The 5,857-nt window shown below is 40.2% G+C and overlaps 1 pseudogene; it reads right to left on the bottom strand.

The window, feature by feature from the left end:
* Window positions 1–3,695: 3,695 nt before the first annotated feature.
* LOC101653173 overlaps window positions 3,696–5,857 on the bottom strand; it is a 15,175-nt pseudogene continuing 13,013 nt past the window's right edge.

The raw sequence follows: 5,857 nt of genomic DNA, 5'->3' as shown, positions 1-5,857 counted from the left end.
AGCAAGTACACGTTTGTCTTCAGTGATCATATCGGGAAGGTGGGTAACCAGTGATATGATTTTTTTGTTCTTTGAGGCCTGATGCCTGGTCCCTTATATACCTCATGATCACGCAGGCTGGTGTACTTCTTCCATGTGGACTTTGATGCTTTTGAGCTAGATGGTTGCTTCCTTACCTACAAGCCTTTAAGACCCCAAACGCTATACCTTTTGATAGCCAAGCACCATCAGCTTTCTTCACCACATTTGCTTTTGCACACATTTGTCCTTAGCTATTTGTGTTGGGAAGGTGAGCATCATGGAATGCTAATTTAATAGAACAAAGTGTTTTTGCATTGAGTAGGTACTTGAGTGGAGGTCCAATGTCCATCTGCTGCCTTAATACTAGGCCTATAAATACATGCACGTAGATCTATTTCCCCACCAGCCTATATAAATATGTTTACATGTGTACATGCCTGTATTTAGACCTCAATAAATACTCTTTGTCTCTTAGTTCTTTCCTCTATTTCCTTTTACTTTTCTCATGTCCCACTATCATGCTAAGCCTTCATTTGGGTTTCAGTAATTTCTCAAAAAAATTGTTATTTTTAACAAAATTTCTTGGTTGAGAATTCTTTTAATTCCAAAGGTATATACTTAAGGTTTTATATATGTTTCTCTTAATTCCAAAGGTATATACTTAAGGTTTTGTATATGTTTTAGTTTCCCAAGGCTGCTATAACAAAACACCACAATGTGGGTGGCTTTTAAGACATTGTTTTCTCCCAATTCTGAAGGCTAGAGGATAGAATTCAGGAAAACCAGCAGAATTGTTCTGCTAATACTAGCAGAAGAGCAGGGGAGCGTCCTTGCCCCATTCAGTTTTTGATTGGAGTTCTTTGGCTTGTAGGTGGATCTTCCTCCCTCTGTTCTTTCTTTTTATAAAAATCACCTTAGAAGGATCCACCCTACTCATATATGACATTGTTTGACTTAACTGATAACAAAAGAAAAATTCTATTTCCAAACAAGGCCACATTCACAGATCATGTTGAGGTGCCTCCAGGTCAGTTCTGTCCCAGAATGGCCCTATGCACAATAAAACCAAACACTGCCATCCTTGCCTCTAAGGAGCATTCTGACTATACTTCTTCCAAGATAGATTTGTTTGCCTTCTGCCAGTCCATGGTACTTTCATTATTCTTCGCCAGCACCATAGTTCAAATGCATCGTGTTTTTTTTTCAGATTCCCTTTTTCAAAGTCCAGCTTTCACATGCATATGAGACAACTGAAAATACTCTTGGGTCAGGCACACCTTAGTCCCCCAAATAGCCTCTTTGATTTTCAATACTTTAAATACGTGTGTACCTGATGTACCTAATACAATGTGGTTTGTTCTCTTGACTGCTGCTTCCATGAGCATTGCTTGTGGATTCATGCAAGATGGAATCCTTGAGAACTTCAATCTTTTCTCTGTTAATTATGGACCTATGGGTCCAGTTGTGAGGATTTAGGTCTTTATATTGAGTTGTAATCCATTGTGAGGCTGCAATCCTGATGTCAGTTGGATATTGGCTGAAAGTATAGAAATATATTTACTTGTGTTTCATTGACTATACAAAGACTTTTGACTGTGGACTATAAAAAAACTATGGATAGCTTTGAGAGGAATGGGAGTTCCAAAATGGTTAATTGCGCTCATGTAGAACCTGTACAAGGATCAAGGGGAAGTTGTATGAACAGAACAAGGGAATACTGAATGGTTTAAAGTCCGGAAAGGCATGAGTAAGGGTTGTATCCTCCCACTATACTTATTCAATCTGAATGCTGAGCAAATAATCAGAGAATTTGTATTATATGAAGAATGCGGTTTCAGGATTGGAGGAAGGCTTATTTACAACCTTGGATATTCAGATGACACAACTTCCTTGCTGAAATTCTATTATAGAGTATTTTAATGAATTTGGTATAATTTGCATTATTAACTTCTCAAAGACTCGCTTGTTCAGAATCCAGCTACTGTCTTCACTATCAGATTCATTCCTGACTGAATGTAATTACAGCTCTTTAATGAAAATGAGCAGTTATGTAATGCTTAATTTGAGTGCATCTTTGTTATTTACATTTTAACTCTTAATGCTATACTGATAAAATCAAATTTGTTCTCTATAACAATAGGTTATGGAGAGGTGTGCTTTTAATTCAGCAAAAGTTTATTATATACTATATTCTATGGTAGAGCCTAGGAATGGACAGATGAAATTAGTTATAGTCTACTTAAAAATTAAAAAAAAAAAGTTTCATTCTCTGTCCCCGCATCAACTTTTCTGGCATATAATTCACATATCATACAATTCAGTTAGTCTCTACTTTCAAAGGTCCTCAAAGCCAGTGGGCAAGACAGATACAAAACTGATAAAAGAAGGGACATTTGACTTCTAAATGACTAAACTCAGTTCCTTAAGTTAAGCTGATGTGCCATGAGACTCAATTTCTATTGTGGCCTGCAGAATAAATGTATTGCCTTATACCTCATACCTGGCTGTCTTGGGTGAGAAATTGTGAAGACTCATGAAAAGACAGGACACGTAGAGCCGCAGGAGTTCCTTATGTGGTATTATCAGGTTTTAAGCCACTGCCCTTGATGTTTATTTTAATCTGATTTTCCCCTGCCTGAGTTGCACACTGGTTGACTCACTTTGGACCTTCCTATTGATGCGGGTGATCATGCATGCATGCATGCTTACTCAATCATTCTTTTCTTTTTCTGAGTGGTTACTGACAGTAATGTTTAATAGTGTTTCCTCCTAGGTTGGTTACCAGCATCCAGCAAACTTTTTCTTTCATCAATGATATATTTGTTGATTTTCAGTTTCAAGATCAGTGCTGAGAGCATGAATGTCTAGAGGGAAAATACCTGAACTCACAGGAGAAAAAAGAGAGGACCACAAGTATTTAGTAATGCTAACAGAAGCTATCATAAACTTACTGAATGTTTACCACATGCTAGACTGGAATAAACTGTTTCATAAATTCAAATCCTTATACTAATGAAAGTGTGGTCTCTGGACCCATAGCTTCACTATCACTTGGGAACTTGGTTGAAATGAAAGTGCTCAGGCCCTACATTCAACACAGGGAATCAGAAGCTCTAGGAAGTAGATCAGCAATCTATGTTTTCCAGGTGATGATTTTGATACATGCTGCAGTTTTGGAACCTTTGATATTAGGTTATGTAGTGATCTCTGATGACATATTAGAATATCTCATAATATTTCTTTAAAGGTTTGTGTTAGTCTGGGCTGACTAGAGAAACACATTCTTTTTTTAAAAATCGTTTTATTAGGGGCTCATACAACTCTTATCACAATCCATACAAATATCAATTGTGTAAAGCACATTTGTACATTCATTGCCCTCATTATTCTCAAAACATTTGCTCTCCACTTAAGCCCCTGGCATCAGGTCCTCATATTTCCCCCCTCCCTCCTCGCTACCCTCTCCCTCTTGAACCCTTGATAATTTATAAATTATTATTTTGACATATCTTGCCCTGTCCTATGTCTCCCTTCACCCACTTTTCTGTTATTCGTCCTTCAGGGAGGAGGTCACATATAGTTCCTTTTTTTTTTTTTTTGTCCCAGACTGTGGAGCGGACTTTATTTCTGCGGCCCAAAAGCAGCAAAGATGGGCAAGTGCAAGCTGGGAGCTCTCAGTGCCGTGGCGACTCGCGTCCTGAAGAAGGCTGAGGCATTCTGAACTTGGAAAGGTCCAGGTTCAAGTCTAAGAAGGTGTACTCGTTGTAGTCATGGTGCTGGAGGTTCTTGTAGGTGGTGTTATCAAAGGGCTCAGCGGGCGCAGCAGCTGGCTCGGTCTTTTTTGGTGGACTTTGCTTCTTGGGATTCGGTGGCAGTCCTTTTTCACTCTGTCCTGACTTCGTAGCCAGAGAAATGGTGGAAGCGAATCCTCGAAACACCCCTGCTTGGAGTCTGGTGTGGTAGGGTAGCGAGCATCTGCGCGCACCCACATATAGTTCCTTGTAATCGGTTTCCCCTTTCCAACCCACTCTCCCTCTACCCTCCCAGTATCGCCACTCACATCACTGGTCCTGAAGGGATCATTCGCCCTGGATTCCCTGTGTTTCCAGTTCCTATCTATACCAGTGTACATCCTCTGGTCTAGCCAGACTTGCAAGGTAGAATTCAGATCATGATAGTGGGGAGGGAGGAACTAGAGTAAAGTTATATTTTTCATCATTGCTACATCGCACCCTGACTGGCTCGTCTCCACCCAGAGACCCCTCTGCAAAGGGATCTTCAGTGGCCTACGGCACCATCTGATTTCTTGACCACACTTTGCTATAGCACCCAGTGATCTCTTTATGAGGACAAGTATCTGATAACATTTCAAAGTCACACCTTGCTAATAAGATCTGTTAAGCGCAAAATGAAGTGCTTTTCACTATGTTGCATTTTGCCATATAGTCATGAGATAGGCAGTATTTACCAAGATTTTAAGTATGTTGGCAGTGATGGCTATGTTTTTGGACAATTTGTGTCCTATATGAGTAATTAGCCTAGGAGAGAATTATAATTAGAAGATGGAGTAAGCCCTGTGTTGTTGAAGGAGGCGTAAGTATTGCTTTGCACTTTAAGGAAACTGAGAAATTAAGTCTTATAGGGCTAAGTAGGAAGAGAGCTGACCAGTGTTAATATTCTCACAGACACAATATCACAGAGATATGGTAACATTTACTGTGTGACCTTCAGTGTAAATTCCCATCTGGAAGCAAACTGTTTCATTCCGACCCTTACATTTCTCATTTATCTCTCCGGAAACTAAATCATCCTTGGGATGGATGCCAAATTTTAATCCAGACCTGACTGGAAATGGTCAGGCTGTTTAACTAAGCAGATCACTGTTCATGAGAGGAAAGGCTGTTTCCATTGATGTTTTCAGGAAAACTCTAAGGGATGGGGTCTGTGTGTGTGTGTGTGTGGGGGGCATGGTGTTGTGAGGAAGAGAGAAAAATGAGGGAAATCCTGAAGAGGAGAATAGCTAGTGATTTCTAAACATTTATTTCATATCCCTTGTAATGTGCCTTTTATTGTATCTTTCTTTTCTTCATGTCAAACCTTTTCTTTCCATTTCATCCTTATAAACCAAAAGCTGACTCTACTTTTACATTTAAAAAAATCATTTTATTGGGGGCTCATACAATGCTTATCACAATCCACACATAGATCAATTGTGTAAAGGACATTTGTACATTTGTTGCCCTCCTCATTCTCAAAACATTTGCTCTCCACTTAAGTCCTTGGCATCAGCTCCTCATTTTCCCCCTCCCTCTCTGCTCCCCCCTCCCTTATGAACCCTTGATAATTTATAAATTATTATTATTTTATCTGATCTTACATTGTCCGATGTCTCCATTCACCCACTTTTCTGTTATCCGTCTCCCAGGGAGGAGGTTATATGTAGATCCCTATAATTGGTTCCCCCTTTCCACCTCGCCCTCCCTCCATCCTCCCAGTATCGCCACTCTCACCACTGGTCCTGAAGGGATCATACGTCCTGGATTCTCTGTGTTTCCAGTTCCTATCTGTACCAGTGTACATCCTCTGGTCTAGCCAGATTTGTAAGGTAGAACTGGGATCATGACAGTGGGGTGGGGTGGGGAAAGGAAGCATTTGGGAACTAGAGGAAAGTTGTATGTTTCATCGTTGCTGAACTGCACCCTGACTGATTCATCTCCTCCCTGAGACCCCTCTGCAAGGGGATCTCCAGTGGCCTACTAATGGGCTTTGGATCCCTTGGATCCGCACTCCCCCCATCATTCACTATGGTAAGATTTTTTGTTCTGATGATGCCTTA

This window comes from Echinops telfairi, unplaced genomic scaffold, assembly GCF_000313985.2.
Source record: "Echinops telfairi isolate 266 unplaced genomic scaffold, ASM31398v2 ScPeMD7_3509;HRSCAF=4178, whole genome shotgun sequence".
Classification (NCBI taxonomy): domain Eukaryota; kingdom Metazoa; phylum Chordata; class Mammalia; order Afrosoricida; family Tenrecidae; genus Echinops; species Echinops telfairi.
Note: the sequence above shows the minus strand (reverse complement) of the source record. Positions and strands in the feature narration are given on the sequence as shown.